At 49.2% G+C, this 23,243-nt stretch overlaps 2 non-coding genes across 2 annotated transcripts; both read right to left on the reverse strand.

Moving 5' to 3' along the window:
• Positions 1-3,206: 3,206 nt before the first annotated feature.
• On the reverse strand, positions 3,207-3,278 carry trnam-cau (transfer RNA methionine (anticodon CAU)). Its single transcript has one exon. It is a non-coding gene; the product is annotated as a tRNA-Met (tRNA).
• Positions 3,279-13,237: 9,959 nt separating this feature from the next.
• trnam-cau (transfer RNA methionine (anticodon CAU)) lies at positions 13,238-13,309 on the reverse strand. Its single transcript has one exon. It is a non-coding gene; the product is annotated as a tRNA-Met (tRNA).
• Positions 13,310-23,243: the final 9,934 nt, after the last annotated feature.

The following is a 23,243-nucleotide window of genomic DNA, read 5'->3' on the forward strand; positions in this document are numbered from 1 at the left end:
TGCTGTTTGTCCCGTCCCCAGGGACCGGGCTCTCTCCACTAGTGGATAATTGAACCATTTTGTTTCTACTTGTACGCTGTGCTGGTGGAAGGCAGAGCCCATTCGCTCTTCTGCTCTCTATCACTATCACTTGAGGTAGGAGACGAATGCATCAAAGGACAACTTTGAACTTGCTCCAAAGATCTGTTATGGGAGAAATGGAAAGGTGATGTGCTATCGGTACAGACAGAAATGGAGACCGGAGAGTCTTCCCTCAGGTAAATTGATACGAGTGCCTTCTTGTGCAGCCTGTTTGGTGTTCAGAATTTGCCTTGACACAGCAATCCTGCAGAAAGTATTTTGTTACACGGGCGTCTGTTTCTTTAACGCAGGAAATGGACAAAAACAGCAAGTCACGTGTTTCAACTTCACCAGTTCATTACCACCTGAGAGAAGAGGTTTCACACTTGAGGTCAGAACACACCGACAGAAGAGGACAAGACAACTCAGAGCTCCACAAGGGTGCCAGCGCAACTGTGTAAATCTGACCCGAACCACTCTCTGCACGAAAACGTCCTACATAAAGTCATTTTACCTCCCTTTTTCTCGGTCCCACATCACTTCGGTTCACACGTCAACCTGTTCGACACTACCTCCAAGCATTTCACTTCCCTGTTTTCTGCCTTGTCCGTACTCCAGACAGCCCAACCTCGTTTCACCAAGGTGCGTTTTGAGAAAATTAATCAGGCAGTTTTGCACAAGTCACGTTAAAAGAACTCGGGCTCGTCCGGGATTTGAACCCGGGACCTCTCGCAACTCATCACAGCAAAGCCCCCAAAGCGAGAATCATACGCCGAGACCAACGAGCCAGAGAGCCTGTCCGCGATGGATGCCCCACACCGCTTGAGTGACCTGAGACGTGCTCACTATGAAATACATTTGAGATTGCTCTCAGAATTGCAAGCGGCAAAGAGTTTCTCGAACAGCTGCTTCTCATTCAGTCTCCCTGCTGCTGTTTGTCACGTCCCCAGGAACCGGGCTCTCTCCACTGGCAGATAATTCAACCATTTTCTTTTGAAACTCTTCTTTGACACCCGTGCGGCCAGTGACAAGCATTGCCCTCCTCACCATAGGATACAGAGAACAGGAGAAGACCACGCAGATCTCCACGAGTGTATCAACTCGACTGTGCATATTGGGCCAGTATATCGCTGTGAAATATTTATGTCCAAGCATTTTTCGGAAGCAGATGAGAAGGCGAGGTGCAGAACAGAGCGCAGTTATACGGGAAAGCTGCTAAAGACGACATTGAGTGAATAGGAGAGAGTGGGTTATGGTCCCAACACGCACCCGTTGTGCCAGGGGTTACACTTCGGGTCCACTCTTCCTTCACTCGCAACACCCCACACCCACCTCCCATAGTGCCAAGTCGCTTTCGCCTGCAACCGCCGAATGTGTAACACCTGCCCATTTACCTGCTCCCTCCTGAATATCCAAGGGCTCAAACATACCTGCCAGGTGAAGCAGCACTTTTGCCACAACCTAGTCCACTGCATTCGCTGCTCACAGTGTCGTTTCCCCAATGTAGCATGACGCATAAACTGGGTGACTGCTTCGCAGAACATCCCGGTTCTGCCCGCAGGAAAAAGGCCCTGACGTGGCGGTTGTCTGCCGCTTTAACACATCACCCTGTTCCCTGACCAACATCTCTGTCTCAGGCTTGCAGCAGTGTTCTAGCTCCAGATGAAAGAACAACAACTCATTTTCCACTTGGAGACCTTCCAGCCCTCCGGTCTTCAATATCGAGTTCCATAACTTTAGGGCCTGAACTCCCCCATGTCCTTGACCCCTACCACACAAACGACTCCTTGTTATCACCTCGTCTGCTATGACACACTACGTATTGTTAGCCACTAACAGTCTCCATGAGCAGCTATTCGCCCTCTCACGCGGATCGTTATTCACTCCTACGTCCTTCCTATTGTTCTCTCTCTCTGAGCTGGCGGCAAACACAGCAATGTACATTGGAGACTCTGAGCCAGCTGAAAGTTGCTCAGTGTGAAGTACATTCCACATTGCTCCAAGAATTGCAAGCAGCAAAGCGTTTCCAGAACTTCTGCTTGTCATTTTGTCCCCGGGGCGATGATGTTTGTCTCATCCCCAGGAACTGGACTATCTCCACTCCTCGATAATTAAACCAATTTATTTCTACTTGCACGTTGTTCTGGGGGTGGGGGTGGGGGTGGGGTGGGGCGGGGTGTAGGGTGGGCGCGGGTAGAGTCTCTCTCTCTCTCTCTCTCTCACTCTCTGAAACCGTTGGGGTGAGAGGTGTCAGTTGCATTAATGCGGGGAACATGAACAACTTTGATTGTGAACTTTCTCCAAAGGTCTGTTATCGGAGCGATAGAAAGATGCTGTGCTGGCAGGACAGAGAGAAATGGACACCGAGGACTCTTCGCTCAGGTAAATTCACATTGTTGTGCAGCCTTCTTGGTGTTCAGAAATCGTCTTCACGCAGCAATCTTACGGAAAGTCTATTGCAAAGTGGGCATCGCTTTCTTTGTTGCTACCGCGCAGCAGTTAACATCTGAGCCCCAAGTGTCGCAGATGAAGAGACTCCGAGTGAAACCTTCACTCACTGAGAGTCCTCCCCACGGCCCTGAGCTGAGGGACTGCAGGCAGTCCAACACGGAAGGGACGGTTAAAAATGAACCAGTTTTGCTCCCTCAGCCTCTCTGTCCCAGAGACAGGCAGTGGGACGCCATAAACACGTAGCACCATTCTCGCGTAGACACAAGCCGTTCAACCCATCGAATCCACGCCGGTTGCCTGTCTCTCTCTCTCTCTCTCTCTCTCTCTGAGGTTATTCACAATCGGTGGGATCCGTCCTAATCGTGGGGGAACTGTGTCTGAGTCGTGATGAGGTTTTTGACATGCTTGTCATTCTCGTCTGAACCAGGGTAGCGAATTACTGCAGGGAATGGACGAAACCGCAAGACATTTGTTTCAACTTGACCAGCTGTTTGGCATCGCAGAGAACTGGTTTTGCGATCCAGTTCAGAATAAAAACCGCCGAACAACAGAATGCCACTGAGACCTCTAAAACCACGCACCTTGCATGGAGTGGATTTGGCGAGTGCATCGATATGCTACATGCCATTCGGGTATGCAGCTGGCAGAAGAGAGCACCAATCCAAAGGAAATCAGCTCGAGGTGACATTGAATAATAGCAGAGGATGGTTTCGATCCATCGACCTCTGGGTTATGGGCCCAGCACGCTCCCGCTGCGCCACTCTGCTGCCACGCTCTGAGCCCTGTCCACAGAGCGATTCAGCTTTTCATCTGGCACGCGGCTCGCACGTTCGAGACTGATGTCAAAGACCTCCGCTGCTGTCGTGTGATATGCTGTTTCGCAGACGTACGGAGGCTGTGTAAACAGAAACGTTTTTACTAAATTCCCACATTCTGTTGGTCGAACTGTGATTTCACACTGAATCACAACATGTGTCGCAGCGCAGACGGAGGCCATGCGGCCCACCTTCGCTCTGCTGGTTCTATACTTAAGTCAACGTGTGTCTATTCGTTTCATTCTCAGCGTAAATCTGCACATCTGAACGTGACCACCGAATTCCCTTTTGTGTTCATTGAATCTTCCTCTTTGTCAATGTCCGACAGGGACTTACTGACACTAACCACTCCCTGTACGAAAACGTTCTTCCTCCTGTCACTTTTACTTGTTTTCCTGGTGACCTTAAAATTCTGCCGAATCGTTGTGGACCTTTCAGGTGTGGGAACATTTTCACAACATTATTTCCTGTTTCTAGGTCCCTCATGACTTGGAAAACTTCGGTTCTCCGAGGAGAGCTGTCCCAATTTTCCAATCTACCTTCATTGCTGACATTCCCCAAACACCGCACAGCTCACGTCAACCTGTTCGACACTACATCCAACCATTTCACTTCCCTGTTTTCTGCCTTGTCCGTACTCCAGACAGCCCAACCTCGTTTCACCAAGGTGCTTTTTGAGAAAATTAATCAGGCAGTTTTGCACAAGTCAAGTTTTAGAAAAACCTCGGGCTCGTCCGGGATTTGAACCCGGGACCTCTCGCAACTCATCACAGTAAGGCACCCTAAGCGAGAATCATACGCCTAGACCAACGAGCCAGCGAGCCGGCGCGCGACGAATGCCCCACACCGCTTGAGTGACCTGAGACGTGCTCACTATGAAATACATTTGAGATTGCTCTAAGAATTGCTAGCGGCAAAGAGTTTCTCGAACAGCTGCTTCTCATTCAGTCTCCCTGCTGCTGTTTGTCACGTCCCCAGGAACCGGGCTCTCTCCACTGGCAGATAATTCAACCATTTTGTTTTGAAACTCTTCTATGACACCCGAGCGGCCAGTGACAAGCATTACCCTCCTCACCATGGGATACAGAGAACAGGAGAAGACCACGCAGATCTCCACGAGTGTATCAACTCGACTGTGCACATTGGGCCAGTATATCACTGTGAAATATTTATGTCCAAGCTTTTTTCCGGAAGCAGATGAGAAGGCGAGGTGCAGAACAGAGCGCAGTTATACGGGAAAGCTGCTAAAGACGACATTGAGTGAATAGGAGAGAGTGGGTTATGGTCCCAACACGCACCCGTTGTGCCAGGGGTTACACTTCGGGTCCACTCTTCCTTCACTCGCAACACCCCACACCCACCTCCCATAGTGCCAAGTCGCTTTCGCCTGCAACCGCCGAATGTGTAACACCTGCCCATTTACCTGCTCCCTCCTGAATATCCAAGGGCTCAAACATACCTGCCAGGTGAAGCAGCACTTTTGCCACAACCTAGTCCACTGCATTCGCTACTCACAGTGTCGTTTCCCCAATGTAGCATGAAGCATAAACTGGGTGACTGCTTCGCTGAACATCCCGGTTCTGCCCGCAGGAAAAAGGCCCTGACCTGGCGGTTGTCTGCCGCTTTAACACATCACCCTGTTCCCTGACCAACATCTCTGTCTCAGGCTTGCAGCAGTGTTCTAGCTCCAGATGAAAGAACAACAACTCATTTTCCACTTGGAGACCTTCCAGCCCTCCGGTCTTCAATATCGAGTTCCATAACTTTAGGGCCTGAACTCCCCCATGTCCTTGACCCCTACCACACAAACGACTCCTTGTTATCACCTCGTCTGCTATGACACACTACGTATTGTTAGCCACTAACAGTCTCCATGAGCAGCTATTCGCCCTCTCACGCGGATCGTTATTCACTCCTACGTCCTTCCTATTGTTCTCTCTCTCTGAGCTGGCGGCAAACACAGCAATGTACATTGGAGACTCTGAGCCAGCTGAAAGTTGCTCAGTGTGAAGTACATTCCACATTGCTCCAAGAATTGCAAGCAGCAAAGCGTTTCCAGAACTTCTGCTTGTCATTTTGTCCCCGGGGCGATGATGTTTGTCTCATCCCCAGGAACTGGACTATCTCCACTCCTCGATAATTAAACCAATTTATTTCTACTTGCACGTTGTTCTGGGGGTGGGGGTGGGGGTGGGGTGGGGCGGGGTGTAGGGTGGGCGCGGGTAGAGTCTCTCTCTCTCTCTCTCTCTCACTCTCTGAAACCGTTGGGGTGAGAGGTGTCAGTTGCATTAATGCGGGGAACATGAACAACTTTGATTGTGAACTTTCTCCAAAGGTCTGTTATCGGAGCGATAGAAAGATGCTGTGCTGGCAGGACAGAGAGAAATGGACACCGAGGACTCTTCGCCCAGGTAAATTCACATTGTTGTGCAGCCTTCTTGGTGTTCAGAAATCGTCTTCACGCAGCAATCTTACGGAAAGTCTATTGCAAAGTGGGCATCGCTTTCTTTGTTGCTACCGCGCAGCAGTTAACATCTGAGCCCCAAGTGTCGCAGATGAAGAGACTCCGAGTGAAACCTTCACTCACTGAGAGTCCTCCCCACGGCCCTGAGCTGAGGGACTGCAGGCAGTCCAACACGGAAGGGACGGTTAAAAATGAACCAGTTTTGCTCCCTCAGCCTCTCTGTCCCAGAGACAGGCAGTGGGACGCCATAAACACGTAGCACCATTCTCGCGTAGACACAAGCCGTTCAACCCATCGAATCCACGCCGGTTGCCTGTCTCTCTCTCTCTCTCTCTCTCTCTGAGGTTATTCACAATCGGTGGGATCCGTCCTAATCGTGGGGGAACTGTGTCTGAGTCGTGATGAGGTTTTTGACATGCTTGTCATTCACGTCTGAACCAGGGTAGCGAATTACTGCAGGGAATGGACGAAACCGCAAGACATTTGTTTCAACTTGACCAGCTGATTGGCATCGCAGAGAACTGGTTTTGCGATCTGGTTTGGAACTGGTCCTCCAGGGAGCAGATGCGGCGGAGACGAAGAAATTGGGAGTATGGGCAGGCATTTTAAAAAGACATGAGGGGCACCTTTTTATTTTAAGACAGAGAATGGTTCTCATGTGGTATCAATGTCCAGGGGAGGTGGTGGATACAGGTACAGTTACAGTGTTTAAAAGACATTTGGATAAGTACATAGAGTCATAGAGGTGTACAGTATGGAAACAGACCCTTCGGTCCAACCCGTCCATGCCGACAAGATATCCCAACCCAATCTAGTCCCACCTGCCAGCACCCGGCCGATATCCCTCCAAACCCTTCCTATTCATATACCCGTCCAAATGCCTCTTAAATGTTGCAATTGTAATAGGAAAGGTTCAGAGAGTCTGGACCAAACACTGGCAGGTGGGACTAGTTTAGTTTCAGAACACAGTCAGCATGGACTAGTTGGACTTAATGGTCTGTTCCTGTGCTTTATGACTGTAACTATCTGCAGTCCTCACTTTTTACTCGAAGATTTTAACCTACTGCGAATCATCTTGCAAGGATGCCTTCCTTGAAGAAGCTCTCTTCCTCCCTCTACAAGGATTTCAGTGAATCTCTCTCTCACTGCACCCCCCAGGTCATCTCCTCTGCACAGAAACTCTTACCTATCACATCTCCATCGCCCCTCCTCCAAGTCCCTCCTCCCTACCTTTTATCTTAGCCTGCTGGACACACTTTCCTCATTCCTGATGAAGAGCTTTTGCCCGAAACGTTGAATCTCCTGTTCCTTGGATGCTGCCTGACCTGCTGTGCTTTAACCAGCAACACATTTTCAATACTGGTCTTAAAACCAGTTTCTTACCTTCCCCAATACCCACCCACTTCTTTGTTCTTCAAAGTCAAGTGAACTCAGCGTTGAATACATTCAATGGCTGACCTAACTGCAGGAAGACATCGCCACTTGTGAACTCAACTTCTCTTGCTAATATATCATTGGCCTTGCTGATTGCTTGCTGCTCCTGACTGACAACAGGCAGTGACTGGTGTAGAAGGATGCTGAGGCCCCTTTGTCCATCCACACATCATTCCTGATGAAGGGTTCGTGCCCAAAACATTGACTCTCCTCCTCCTCAGTTCCTGACTGACCTCCTGTGCTTTTCCAGCGCCACACTTTTCAACTCTGATCTCCATCATCTCACTTTCGCCACATCTCAACATGTCACCATTTAAACAATGCGCCTCTTCTCTGCGTTTTTTTTAACATCAAAGGCTATAGATTGTGTCACTTCATTTGCCATGTGTTTGCAAATTGCGACACAGACCTGGATCAACTTTTCCAGAGTCTGTCGCACACACACACCTCCCCCACCTCAATTCACTCTTTCCTTTCAGTTGCTGCGTATTAACAATTGAACCCCAGAATGAAACAAAAAATGGATAAAGTGGTGATAAACAGACTGTTGTACTCACAAAAGTTAGACAGAGGAAGGAAGTTACAGTCTGGAGTAAAGTTCACAGAGGAAGGAGCAGCAGCAACTTCAGAACTCACGGTCCAACCTGCACATTTCGACAATGGGCGGCCCTGATTGGCAGGAGGACCAGTCTCTTTCCGGTCCTCCAAGGTTCTTCATTGGTCCATGGAAAGGAGCTGACGCGCAGTTTCTGCGGGCACCAAGGAAGACGCGCAGTGTTTTGCTGACACCGGCGGTCATGCGCAGTGCTTGCTGACACCGCGGAGCATGCTCAGTATGCAGGAATTTGTTACAGATTTTAAAGTTAAAAATCACAAAACCCCTGGTTATAGTCCAACAGACTGATTTGGAAGCACTAGCTTTCAGAGCGCTGCTCCTTCACCAGGTGATTGTGGAGTGTAAGATCGTAAGACACAGAATTTATGATCTTATACTCCACACCCGCCTGATGAAGGAGCGGCGCTCCGAAAGCTAGTGCTTCCAAACAAGCCGATTGGACTGTAACCTGCTGTTGTGTGATTTTTAACTTGGTACACCCCAGTCCATCACGGGCAAGTCCACATCATGACAAATTTTAAGTGTCCAACTGCGAATACGAGAGAAAAATACCAAAGCAATTTTTTGTCGAAATGTTTTTTCCCTGTGCCTTGACATGTTATTCCTTTTGCATTTTGTCTGGCTGCTCAATGTTTCTGTCTTTTCCCCAGGATAGAGGTATTCCAAAACTACAGGGTATAGGTTTAGGGTGAGGGGAAAAGATTTTAAAAGATTTAAAAGATTAGGAATATAACATTCACCCCTTACAGGGCGAAAGTGAGGACGGCAGATGCTGGAGATTAGGGTCGAGGCTGTGTGCTGGAAAAGGAGCAGGAGAGTCGATGTTTTCGGCAAAACCCTTCATCAGAAAATAGCCATGGGGAACTGCAGAGCTGCAGCGTAAATGAGTGGGTCTGGGTGGGATGCTGTTGGGAAGGTCGGTGTGAATGGCCTGCAGGGATGATATGCCTTAGCCATGCTTATATTGAGAAATGATTACCCCAAATCTGCTGTGGGACGAGTGGGTTCCAGTTCGTGGGACACTGACACCAGTCCTGGGGAAGGCGGGATTTGTGCTGTCTCTCACTTCACATTCTGCCCCTTGTCCATTTTCTCCCCACCCACTGCCCCCTGCCCTTTCTCCCCTTTTCACACTGCACCCCGATTCTCTCCCCAACCCTGTGAACCCCAGTCATTCTCTACTCCCCAACCTCTGTCCCCTCTCCATTTCTCTCCCTTCTCCACCACCACCAGTGCCCCCGCTGGTCCTTTCTCGTGCCTCAGCCCTCTTTGATCTAGTGGCCGAGCAGAGGCTGATAGCCAAGTTTAGAACACATGAGGATGGCCTCAGCCGAGACCCTGGGATCATGTCACACTACAGGAGACCCAGCTACACAATACACTCTCACACACACAAGCACACTCTCTTACATACTCACACGCTCGTGCAGACCCTCACTGATAGACATGCTCTCTCTCTCAGACACACAGTAACATAACCCCACACTCAAACCCACGCACACACCATCTCACATGCTTATACTCCTTCACACGCACATACACACACTGTACCGAGCATGCACACGCAAACTCAACCACTCTCTCTCATGCATGTACTCACATAGAGAAGTATTTGGGGTGAATCTGCGTTTGCAGGATTATATATTTGGAAATAGAACCAGTCTCACTCAAGGTTAGGATACAGAGAGACCGTACCCTCACAGTTTTCATGCATTGTCTGACCTGAGGTGTCACCTCCTTTTATAAACCTTAAGTTACCTGGAGAATGTGACTTTTAAAACGTTCTGGGATTTACAGATTAATGAATCGAAATCTACAACCCGTTTTAAAAGATGAAAGACTCTACATCAATCTAGGTTTCTTCAATATATCATTTATGTTACATGACACTATAATCTTTTATTCTATATTCTGTGTCTTATGATCCTCCTCCACAGAACCACAGGTCCAAGGAGATCTGTCCCAACTTTCCAATCTACCTTCATTGCTGACACTCCTCAGGCACGGCACCATTCACGTCAACCTGTTCATAGCCTGAGACCAACGAGCCACATGCCATGGGCGCAGCCAGCTCCAGAAGCAGCTGAGACTTGCTCAGTATGAAATACATTGTACATTCCTCCCAGAATTTCAAGCAGCAAAGCGTTTCAAGAACATCTGCTTGTCGATCTGTCTCCTGCTCCCAGAACACTGCTGTTTGTCCCGTCCCCAGGGACCGGGCTCTCTCCACTAGTGGATAATTGAACCATTTTGTTTCTACTTGTACGCTGTGCTGGTGGAAGGCAGAGCCCATTCGCTCTTCTGCTCTCTATCACTATCACTTGAGGTAGGAGACGAATGCATCAAAGGACAACTTTGAACTTGCTCCAAAGATCTGTTATGGGAGAAATGGAAAGGTGATGTGCTATCGGTACAGACAGAAATGGAGACCGGAGAGTCTTCCCTCAGGTAAATTGATACGAGTGCCTTCTTGTGCAGCCTGTTTGGTGTTCAGAATTTGCCTTGACACAGCAATCCTGCAGAAAGTATTTTGTTACACGGGCGTCTGTTTCTTTAACGCAGGAAATGGACAAAAACAGCAAGTCACGTGTTTCAACTTCACCAGTTCATTACCACCTGAGAGAAGAGGTTTCACACTTGAGGTCAGAACACACCGACAGAAGAGGACAAGACAACTCAGAGCTCCACAAGGGTGCCAGCGCAACTGTGTAAATCTGACCCGAACCACTCTCTGCACGAAAACGTCCTACATAAAGTCATTTTACCTCCCTTTTTCTCGGTCCCACATCACTTCGGTTCACACGTCAACCTGTTCGACACTACCTCCAAGCATTTCACTTCCCTGTTTTCTGCCTTGTCCGTACTCCAGACAGCCCAACCTCGTTTCACCAAGGTGCGTTTTGAGAAAATTAATCAGGCAGTTTTGCACAAGTCACGTTAAAAGAACTCGGGCTCGTCCGGGATTTGAACCCGGGACCTCTCGCAACTCATCACAGCAAAGCCCCCAAAGCGAGAATCATACGCCGAGACCAACGAGCCAGAGAGCCTGTCCGCGATGGATGCCCCACACCGCTTGAGTGACCTGAGACGTGCTCACTATGAAATACATTTGAGATTGCTCTCAGAATTGCAAGCGGCAAAGAGTTTCTCGAACAGCTGCTTCTCATTCAGTCTCCCTGCTGCTGTTTGTCACGTCCCCAGGAACCGGGCTCTCTCCACTGGCAGATAATTCAACCATTTTCTTTTGAAACTCTTCTTTGACACCCGTGCGGCCAGTGACAAGCATTGCCCTCCTCACCATAGGATACAGAGAACAGGAGAAGACCACGCAGATCTCCACGAGTGTATCAACTCGACTGTGCATATTGGGCCAGTATATCGCTGTGAAATATTTATGTCCAAGCATTTTTCGGAAGCAGATGAGAAGGCGAGGTGCAGAACAGAGCGCAGTTATACGGGAAAGCTGCTAAAGACGACATTGAGTGAATAGGAGAGAGTGGGTTATGGTCCCAACACGCACCCGTTGTGCCAGGGGTTACACTTCGGGTCCACTCTTCCTTCACTCGCAACACCCCACACCCACCTCCCATAGTGCCAAGTCGCTTTCGCCTGCAACCGCCGAATGTGTAACACCTGCCCATTTACCTGCTCCCTCCTGAATATCCAAGGGCTCAAACATACCTGCCAGGTGAAGCAGCACTTTTGCCACAACCTAGTCCACTGCATTCGCTGCTCACAGTGTCGTTTCCCCAATGTAGCATGACGCATAAACTGGGTGACTGCTTCGCAGAACATCCCGGTTCTGCCCGCAGGAAAAAGGCCCTGACGTGGCGGTTGTCTGCCGCTTTAACACATCACCCTGTTCCCTGACCAACATCTCTGTCTCAGGCTTGCAGCAGTGTTCTAGCTCCAGATGAAAGAACAACAACTCATTTTCCACTTGGAGACCTTCCAGCCCTCCGGTCTTCAATATCGAGTTCCATAACTTTAGGGCCTGAACTCCCCCATGTCCTTGACCCCTACCACACAAACGACTCCTTGTTATCACCTCGTCTGCTATGACACACTACGTATTGTTAGCCACTAACAGTCTCCATGAGCAGCTATTCGCCCTCTCACGCGGATCGTTATTCACTCCTACGTCCTTCCTATTGTTCTCTCTCTCTGAGCTGGCGGCAAACACAGCAATGTACATTGGAGACTCTGAGCCAGCTGAAAGTTGCTCAGTGTGAAGTACATTCCACATTGCTCCAAGAATTGCAAGCAGCAAAGCGTTTCCAGAACTTCTGCTTGTCATTTTGTCCCCGGGGCGATGATGTTTGTCTCATCCCCAGGAACTGGACTATCTCCACTCCTCGATAATTAAACCAATTTATTTCTACTTGCACGTTGTTCTGGGGGTGGGGGTGGGGGTGGGGTGGGGCGGGGTGTAGGGTGGGCGCGGGTAGAGTCTCTCTCTCTCTCTCTCTCTCACTCTCTGAAACCGTTGGGGTGAGAGGTGTCAGTTGCATTAATGCGGGGAACATGAACAACTTTGATTGTGAACTTTCTCCAAAGGTCTGTTATCGGAGCGATAGAAAGATGCTGTGCTGGCAGGACAGAGAGAAATGGACACCGAGGACTCTTCGCTCAGGTAAATTCACATTGTTGTGCAGCCTTCTTGGTGTTCAGAAATCGTCTTCACGCAGCAATCTTACGGAAAGTCTATTGCAAAGTGGGCATCGCTTTCTTTGTTGCTACCGCGCAGCAGTTAACATCTGAGCCCCAAGTGTCGCAGATGAAGAGACTCCGAGTGAAACCTTCACTCACTGAGAGTCCTCCCCACGGCCCTGAGCTGAGGGACTGCAGGCAGTCCAACACGGAAGGGACGGTTAAAAATGAACCAGTTTTGCTCCCTCAGCCTCTCTGTCCCAGAGACAGGCAGTGGGACGCCATAAACACGTAGCACCATTCTCGCGTAGACACAAGCCGTTCAACCCATCGAATCCACGCCGGTTGCCTGTCTCTCTCTCTCTCTCTCTCTCTCTCTGAGGTTATTCACAATCGGTGGGATCCGTCCTAATCGTGGGGGAACTGTGTCTGAGTCGTGATGAGGTTTTTGACATGCTTGTCATTCACGTCTGAACCAGGGTAGCGAATTACTGCAGGGAATGGACGAAACCGCAAGACATTTGTTTCAACTTGACCAGCTGTTTGGCATCGCAGAGAACTGGTTTTGCGATCCAGTTCAGAATAAAAACCGCCGAACAACAGAATGCCACTGAGACCTCTAAAACCACGCACCTTGCATGGAGTGGATTTGGCGAGTGCATCGATATGCTACATGCCATTCGGGTATGCAGCTGGCAGAAGAGAGCACCAATCCAAAGGAAATCAGCTCGAGGTGACATTGAATAATAGCAGAGGATGGTTTCGATCCATCGACCTCTGGGTTATGGGCCCAGCACGCTCCCGCTGCGCCACTCTGCTGCCACGCTCTGAGCCCTGTCCACAGAGCGATTCAGCTTTTCATCTGGCACGCGGCTCGCACGTTCGAGACTGATGTCAAAGACCTCCGCTGCTGTCGTGTGATATGCTGTTTCGCAGACGTACGGAGGCTGTGTAAACAGAAACGTTTTTACTAAATTCCCACATTCTGTTGGTCGAACTGTGATTTCACACTGAATCACAACATGTGTCGCAGCGCAGACGGAGGCCATGCGGCCCACCTTCGCTCTGCTGGTTCTATACTTAAGTCAACGTGTGTCTATTCGTTTCATTCTCAGCGTAAATCTGCACATCTGAACGTGACCACCGAATTCCCTTTTGTGTTCATTGAATCTTCCTCTTTGTCAATGTCCGACAGGGACTTACTGACACTAACCACTCCCTGTACGAAAACGTTCTTCCTCCTGTCACTTTTACTTGTTTTCCTGGTGACCTTAAAATTCTGCCGAATCGTTGTGGACCTTTCAGGTGTGGGAACATTTTCACAACATTATTTCCTGTTTCTAGGTCCCTCATGACTTGGAAAACTTCGGTTCTCCGAGGAGAGCTGTCCCAATTTTCCAATCTACCTTCATTGCTGACATTCCCCAAACACCGCACAGCTCACGTCAACCTGTTCGACACTACATCCAACCATTTCACTTCCCTGTTTTCTGCCTTGTCCGTACTCCAGACAGCCCAACCTCGTTTCACCAAGGTGCTTTTTGAGAAAATTAATCAGGCAGTTTTGCACAAGTCAAGTTTTAGAAAAACCTCGGGCTCGTCCGGGATTTGAACCCGGGACCTCTCGCAACTCATCACAGTAAGGCACCCTAAGCGAGAATCATACGCCTAGACCAACGAGCCAGCGAGCCGGCGCGCGACGAATGCCCCACACCGCTTGAGTGACCTGAGACGTGCTCACTATGAAATACATTTGAGATTGCTCTAAGAATTGCTAGCGGCAAAGAGTTTCTCGAACAGCTGCTTCTCATTCAGTCTCCCTGCTGCTGTTTGTCACGTCCCCAGGAACCGGGCTCTCTCCACTGGCAGATAATTCAACCATTTTGTTTTGAAACTCTTCTATGACACCCGAGCGGCCAGTGACAAGCATTACCCTCCTCACCATGGGATACAGAGAACAGGAGAAGACCACGCAGATCTCCACGAGTGTATCAACTCGACTGTGCACATTGGGCCAGTATATCACTGTGAAATATTTATGTCCAAGCTTTTTTCCGGAAGCAGATGAGAAGGCGAGGTGCAGAACAGAGCGCAGTTATACGGGAAAGCTGCTAAAGACGACATTGAGTGAATAGGAGAGAGTGGGTTATGGTCCCAACACGCACCCGTTGTGCCAGGGGTTACACTTCGGGTCCACTCTTCCTTCACTCGCAACACCCCACACCCACCTCCCATAGTGCCAAGTCGCTTTCGCCTGCAACCGCCGAATGTGTAACACCTGCCCATTTACCTGCTCCCTCCTGAATATCCAAGGGCTCAAACATACCTGCCAGGTGAAGCAGCACTTTTGCCACAACCTAGTCCACTGCATTCGCTACTCACAGTGTCGTTTCCCCAATGTAGCATGAAGCATAAACTGGGTGACTGCTTCGCTGAACATCCCGGTTCTGCCCGCAGGAAAAAGGCCCTGACCTGGCGGTTGTCTGCCGCTTTAACACATCACCCTGTTCCCTGACCAACATCTCTGTCTCAGGCTTGCAGCAGTGTTCTAGCTCCAGATGAAAGAACAACAACTCATTTTCCACTTGGAGACCTTCCAGCCCTCCGGTCTTCAATATCGAGTTCCATAACTTTAGGGCCTGAACTCCCCCATGTCCTTGACCCCTACCACACAAACGACTCCTTGTTATCACCTCGTCTGCTATGACACACTACGTATTGTTAGCCACTAACAGTCTCCATGAGCAGCTATTCGCCCTCTCACGCGGATCGTTATTCACTCCTACGTCCTTCCTATTGTTCTCTCTCTCTGAGCTGGCGGCAAACACAGCAATGTACATTGGAGACTCTGAGCCAGCTGAAAGTTGCTCAGTGTGAAGTACATTCCACATTGCTCCAAGAATTGCAAGCAGCAAAGCGTTTCCAGAACTTCTGCTTGTCATTTTGTCCCCGGGGCGATGATGTTTGTCTCATCCCCAGGAACTGGACTATCTCCACTCCTCGATAATTAAACCAATTTATTTCTACTTGCACGTTGTTCTGGGGGTGGGGGTGGGGGTGGGGTGGGGCGGGGTGTAGGGTGGGCGCGGGTAGAGTCTCTCTCTCTCTCTCTCTCTCACTCTCTGAAACCGTTGGGGTGAGAGGTGTCAGTTGCATTAATGCGGGGAACATGAACAACTTTGATTGTGAACTTTCTCCAAAGGTCTGTTATCGGAGCGATAGAAAGATGCTGTGCTGGCAGGACAGAGAGAAATGGACACCGAGGACTCTTCGCCCAGGTAAATTCACATTGTTGTGCAGCCTTCTTGGTGTTCAGAAATCGTCTTCACGCAGCAATCTTACGGAAAGTCTATTGCAAAGTGGGCATCGCTTTCTTTGTTGCTACCGCGCAGCAGTTAACATCTGAGCCCCAAGTGTCGCAGATGAAGAGACTCCGAGTGAAACCTTCACTCACTGAGAGTCCTCCCCACGGCCCTGAGCTGAGGGACTGCAGGCAGTCCAACACGGAAGGGACGGTTAAAAATGAACCAGTTTTGCTCCCTCAGCCTCTCTGTCCCAGAGACAGGCAGTGGGACGCCATAAACACGTAGCACCATTCTCGCGTAGACACAAGCCGTTCAACCCATCGAATCCACGCCGGTTGCCTGTCTCTCTCTCTCTCTCTCTCTCTCTGAGGTTATTCACAATCGGTGGGATCCGTCCTAATCGTGGGGGAACTGTGTCTGAGTCGTGATGAGGTTTTTGACATGCTTGTCATTCACGTCTGAACCAGGGTAGCGAATTACTGCAGGGAATGGACGAAACCGCAAGACATTTGTTTCAACTTGACCAGCTGATTGGCATCGCAGAGAACTGGTTTTGCGATCTGGTTTGGAACTGGTCCTCCAGGGAGCAGATGCGGCGGAGACGAAGAAATTGGGAGTATGGGCAGGCATTTTAAAAAGACATGAGGGGCACCTTTTTATTTTAAGACAGAGAATGGTTCTCATGTGGTATCAATGTCCAGGGGAGGTGGTGGATACAGGTACAGTTACAGTGTTTAAAAGACATTTGGATAAGTACATAGAGTCATAGAGGTGTACAGTATGGAAACAGACCCTTCGGTCCAACCCGTCCATGCCGACAAGATATCCCAACCCAATCTAGTCCCACCTGCCAGCACCCGGCCGATATCCCTCCAAACCCTTCCTATTCATATACCCGTCCAAATGCCTCTTAAATGTTGCAATTGTAATAGGAAAGGTTCAGAGAGTCTGGACCAAACACTGGCAGGTGGGACTAGTTTAGTTTCAGAACACAGTCAGCATGGACTAGTTGGACTTAATGGTCTGTTCCTGTGCTTTATGACTGTAACTATCTGCAGTCCTCACTTTTTACTCGAAGATTTTAACCTACTGCGAATCATCTTGCAAGGATGCCTTCCTTGAAGAAGCTCTCTTCCTCCCTCTACAAGGATTTCAGTGAATCTCTCTCTCACTGCACCCCCCAGGTCATCTCCTCTGCACAGAAACTCTTACCTATCACATCTCCATCGCCCCTCCTCCAAGTCCCTCCTCCCTACCTTTTATCTTAGCCTGCTGGACACACTTTCCTCATTCCTGATGAAGAGCTTTTGCCCGAAACGTTGAATCTCCTGTTCCTTGGATGCTGCCTGACCTGCTGTGCTTTAACCAGCAACACATTTTCAATACTGGTCTTAAAACCAGTTTCTTACCTTCCCCAATACCCACCCACTTCTTTGTTCTTCAAAGTCAAGTGAACTCAGCGTTGAATACATTCAATGGCTGACCTAACTGCAGGAAGACATCGCCACTTGTGAACTCAACTTCTCTTGCTAATATATCATTGGCCTTGCTGATTGCTTGCTGCTCCTGACTGACAACAGGCAGTGACTGGTGTAGAAGGATGCTGAGGCCCCTTTGTCCATCCACACATCATTCCTGATGAAGGGTTCGTGCCCAAAACATTGACTCTCCTCCTCCTCAGTTCCTGACTGACCTCCTGTGCTTTTCCAGCGCCACACTTTTCAACTCTGATCTCCATCATCTCACTTTCGCCACATCTCAACATGTCACCATTTAAACAATGCGCCTCTTCTCTGCGTTTTTTTTAACATCAAAGGCTATAGATTGTGTCACTTCATTTGCCATGTGTTTGCAAATTGCGACACAGACCTGGATCAACTTTTCCAGAGTCTGTCGCACACACACACCTCCCCCACCTCAATTCACTCTTTCCTTTCAGTTGCTGCGTATTAACAATTGAACCCCAGAATGAAACAAAAAATGGATAAAGTGGTGATAAACAGACTGTTGTACTCACAAAAGTTAGACAGAGGAAGGAAGTTACAGTCTGGAGTAAAGTTCACAGAGGAAGGAGCAGCAGCAACTTCAGAACTCACGGTCCAACCTGCACATTTCGACAATGGGCGGCCCTGATTGGCAGGAGGACCAGTCTCTTTCCGGTCCTCCAAGGTTCTTCATTGGTCCATGGAAAGGAGCTGACGCGCAGTTTCTGCGGGCACCAAGGAAGACGCGCAGTGTTTTGCTGACACCGGCGGTCATGCGCAGTGCTTGCTGACACCGCGGAGCATGCTCAGTATGCAGGAATTTGTTACAGATTTTAAAGTTAAAAATCACAAAACCCCTGGTTATAGTCCAACAGACTGATTTGGAAGCACTAGCTTTCAGAGCGCTGCTCCTTCACCAGGTGATTGTGGAGTGTAAGATCGTAAGACACAGAATTTATGATCTTATACTCCACACCCGCCTGATGAAGGAGCGGCGCTCCGAAAGCTAGTGCTTCCAAACAAGCCGATTGGACTGTAACCTGCTGTTGTGTGATTTTTAACTTGGTACACCCCAGTCCATCACGGGCAAGTCCACATCATGACAAATTTTAAGTGTCCAACTGCGAATACGAGAGAAAAATACCAAAGCAATTTTTTGTCGAAATGTTTTTTCCCTGTGCCTTGACATGTTATTCCTTTTGCATTTTGTCTGGCTGCTCAATGTTTCTGTCTTTTCCCCAGGATAGAGGTATTCCAAAACTACAGGGTATAGGTTTAGGGTGAGGGGAAAAGATTTTAAAAGATTTAAAAGATTAGGAATATAACATTCACCCCTTACAGGGCGAAAGTGAGGACGGCAGATGCTGGAGATTAGGGTCGAGGCTGTGTGCTGGAAAAGGAGCAGGAGAGTCGATGTTTTCGGCAAAACCCTTCATCAGAAAATAGCCATGGGGAACTGCAGAGCTGCAGCGTAAATGAGTGGGTCTGGGTGGGATGCTGTTGGGAAGGTCGGTGTGAATGGCCTGCAGGGATGATATGCCTTAGCCATGCTTATATTGAGAAATGATTACCCCAAATCTGCTGTGGGACGAGTGGGTTCCAGTTCGTGGGACACTGACACCAGTCCTGGGGAAGGCGGGATTTGTGCTGTCTCTCACTTCACATTCTGCCCCTTGTCCATTTTCTCCCCACCCACTGCCCCCTGCCCTTTCTCCCCTTTTCACACTGCACCCCGATTCTCTCCCCAACCCTGTGAACCCCAGTCATTCTCTACTCCCCAACCTCTGTCCCCTCTCCATTTCTCTCCCTTCTCCACCACCACCAGTGCCCCCGCTGGTCCTTTCTCGTGCCTCAGCCCTCTTTGATCTAGTGGCCGAGCAGAGGCTGATAGCCAAGTTTAGAACACATGAGGATGGCCTCAGCCGAGACCCTGGGATCATGTCACACTACAGGAGACCCAGCTACACAATACACTCTCACACACACAAGCACACTCTCTTACATACTCACACGCTCGTGCAGACCCTCACTGATAGACATGCTCTCTCTCTCAGACACACAGTAACATAACCCCACACTCAAACCCACGCACACACCATCTCACATGCTTATACTCCTTCACACGCACATACACACACTGTACCGAGCATGCACACGCAAACTCAACCACTCTCTCTCATGCATGTACTCACATAGAGAAGTATTTGGGGTGAATCTGCGTTTGCAGGATTATATATTTGGAAATAGAACCAGTCTCACTCAAGGTTAGGATACAGAGAGACCGTACCCTCACAGTTTTCATGCATTGTCTGACCTGAGGTGTCACCTCCTTTTATAAACCTTAAGTTACCTGGAGAATGTGACTTTTAAAACGTTCTGGGATTTACAGATTAATGAATCGAAATCTACAACCCGTTTTAAAAGATGAAAGACTCTACATCAATCTAGGTTTCTTCAATATATCATTTATGTTACATGACACTATAATCTTTTATTCTATATTCTGTGTCTTATGATCCTCCTCCACAGAACCACAGGTCCAAGGAGATCTGTCCCAACTTTCCAATCTACCTTCATTGCTGACACTCCTCAGGCACGGCACCATTCACGTCAACCTGTTCATAGCCTGAGACCAACGAGCCACATGCCATGGGCGCAGCCAGCTCCAGAAGCAGCTGAGACTTGCTCAGTATGAAATACATTGTACATTCCTCCCAGAATTTCAAGCAGCAAAGCGTTTCAAGAACATCTGCTTGTCGATCTGTCTCCTGCTCCCAGAACACTGCTGTTTGTCCCGTCCCCAGGGACCGGGCTCTCTCCACTAGTGGATAATTGAACCATTTTGTTTCTACTTGTACGCTGTGCTGGTGGAAGGCAGAGCCCATTCGCTCTTCTGCTCTCTATCACTATCACTTGAGGTAGGAGACGAATGCATCAAAGGACAACTTTGAACTTGCTCCAAAGATCTGTTATGGGAGAAATGGAAAGGTGATGTGCTATCGGTACAGACAGAAATGGAGACCGGAGAGTCTTCCCTCAGGTAAATTGATACGAGTGCCTTCTTGTGCAGCCTGTTTGGTGTTCAGAATTTGCCTTGACACAGCAATCCTGCAGAAAGTATTTTGTTACACGGGCGTCTGTTTCTTTAACGCAGGAAATGGACAAAAACAGCAAGTCACGTGTTTCAACTTCACCAGTTCATTACCACCTGAGAGAAGAGGTTTCACACTTGAGGTCAGAACACACCGACAGAAGAGGACAAGACAACTCAGAGCTCCACAAGGGTGCCAGCGCAACTGTGTAAATCTGACCCGAACCACTCTCTGCACGAAAACGTCCTACATAAAGTCATTTTACCTCCCTTTTTCTCGGTCCCACATCACTTCGGTTCACACGTCAACCTGTTCGACACTACCTCCAAGCATTTCACTTCCCTGTTTTCTGCCTTGTCCGTACTCCAGACAGCCCAACCTCGTTTCACCAAGGTGCGTTTTGAGAAAATTAATCAGGCAGTTTTGCACAAGTCACGTTAAAAGAACTCGTGCTCGTCCGGGATTTGAACCCGGGACCTCTCGCAACTCATCACAGCAAAGCCCCCAAAGCGAGAATCATACGCCGAGACCAACGAGCCAGAGACCGCTTGAGTGACCTGAGACGTGCTCACTATGAAATACATTTGAGATTGCTCTCAGAATTGCAAGCGGCAAAGAGTTTCTCGAACAGCTGCTTCTCATTCAGTCTCCCTGCTGCTGTTTGTCACGTCCCCAGGGACCGGGCTCTCTCCACTGGCAGATAATTCAACCATTTTCTTTTGAAACTCTTCTTTGACACCCGAGCGGCCAGTGACAAGCATTGCCCTCCTCACCATAGGATACAGAGAACAGGAGAAGACCACGCAGATCTCCACGAGTGTATCAACTCGACTGTGCATATTGGGCCAGTATATCGCTGTGAAATATTTATGTCCAAGCATTTTTCGGAAGCAGATGAGAAGGCGAGGTGCAGAACAGAGCGCAGTTATAAGGGAAAGCTGCTAAAGACGACATTGAGTGAATAGGAGAGTGTGGGTTATGGTCCCAACACGCACCCGTTGTGCCAGGGGTTACACTTCGGGTCCACTCTTCCTTCACTCGCAACACCCCACACCCACCTCCCATAGTGCCAAGTCGCTTTCGCCTGCAACCGCCGAATGTGTAACACCTGCCCATTTACCTGCTCCCTCCTGAATATCCAAGGGCTCAAACATACCTGCCAGGTGAAGCAGCACTTTTGCCACAACCTAGTCCACTGCATTCGCTGCTCACAGTGTCGTTTCCCCAATGTAGCATGAAGCATAAACTGGGTGACTGCTTCGCAGAACATCCCGGTTCTGCCCGCAGGAAAAAGGCCCTGACCTGGCGGTTGTCTGCCGCTTTAACACATCACCCTGTTCCCTGACCAACATCTCTGTCTCAGGCTTGCAGCAGTGTTCTAGCTCCAGATGAAAGAACAACAACTCATTTTCCACTTGGAGACCTTCCAGCCCTCCGGTCTTCAATATCGAGTTCCATAACTTTAGGGCCTGAACTCCCCCATGTCCTTGACCCCTACCACACAAACGACTCCTTGTTATCACCTCGTCTGCTATGACACACTACGTATTGTTAGCCACTAACAGTCTCCATGAGCAGCTATTCGCCCTCTCACGCGGATCGTTATTCACTCCTACGTCCTTCCTATTGTTCTCTCTCTCTGAGCTGGCGGCAAACACAGCAATGTACATTGGAGACTCTGAGCCAGCTGAAAGTTGCTCAGTGTGAAGTACATTCCACATTGCTCCAAGAATTGCAAGCAGCAAAGCGTTTCCAGAACTTCTGCTTGTCATTTTGTCCCCGGGGCGATGATGTTTGTCTCATCCCCAGGAACTGGACTATCTCCACTCCTCGATAATTAAACCAATTTATTTCTACTTGCACGTTGTTCTGGGGGTGGGGGTGGGGGTGGGGTGGGGCGGGGTGTAGGGTGGGCGCGGGTAGAGTCTCTCTCTCTCTCTCTCTCTCACTCTCTGAAACCGTTGGGGTGAGAGGTGTCAGTTGCATTAATGCGGGGAACATGAACAACTTTGATTGTGAACTTTCTCCAAAGGTCTGTTATCGGAGCGATAGAAAGATGCTGTGCTGGCAGGACAGAGAGAAATGGACACCGAGGACTCTTCGCTCAGGTAAATTCACATTGTTGTGCAGCCTTCTTGGTGTTCAGAAATCGTCTTCACGCAGCAATCTTACGGAAAGTCTATTGCAAAGTGGGCATCGCTTTCTTTGTTGCTACCGCGCAGCAGTTAACATCTGAGCCCCAAGTGTCGCAGATGAAGAGACTCCGAGTGAAACCTTCACTCACTGAGAGTCCTCCCCACGGCCCTGAGCTGAGGGACTGCAGGCAGTCCAACACGGAAGGGACGGTTAAAAATGAACCAGTTTTGCTCCCTCAGCCTCTCTGTCCCAGAGACAGGCAGTGGGACGCCATAAACACGTAGCACCATTCTCGCGTAGACACAAGCCGTTCAACCCATCGAATCCACGCCGGTTGCCTGTCTCTCTCTCTCTCTCTCTCTCTCTCTGAGGTTATTCACAATCGGTGGGATCCGTCCTAATCGTGGGGGAACTGTGTCTGAGTCGTGATGAGGTTTTTGACATGCTTGTCATTCACGTCTGAACCAGGGTAGCGAATTACTGCAGGGAATGGACGAAACCGCAAGACATTTGTTTCAACTTGACCAGCTGATTGGCATCGCAGAGAACTGGTTTTGCGATCCAGTTCAGAATAAAAACCGCCGAACAACAGAATGCCACTGAGACCTCTAAAACCACGCACCTTGCATGGAGTGGATTTGGCGAGTGCATCGATATGCTACATGCCATTCGGGTATGCAGCTGGCAGAAGAGAGCACCAATCCAAAGGAAATCAGCTCGAGGTGACATTGAATAA

The sequence above is a fragment of the Hemiscyllium ocellatum genome (assembly GCF_020745735.1).
Source record: "Hemiscyllium ocellatum isolate sHemOce1 chromosome 27 unlocalized genomic scaffold, sHemOce1.pat.X.cur. SUPER_27_unloc_16, whole genome shotgun sequence".
Taxonomy (NCBI): Eukaryota; Metazoa; Chordata; class Chondrichthyes; order Orectolobiformes; family Hemiscylliidae; genus Hemiscyllium; species Hemiscyllium ocellatum.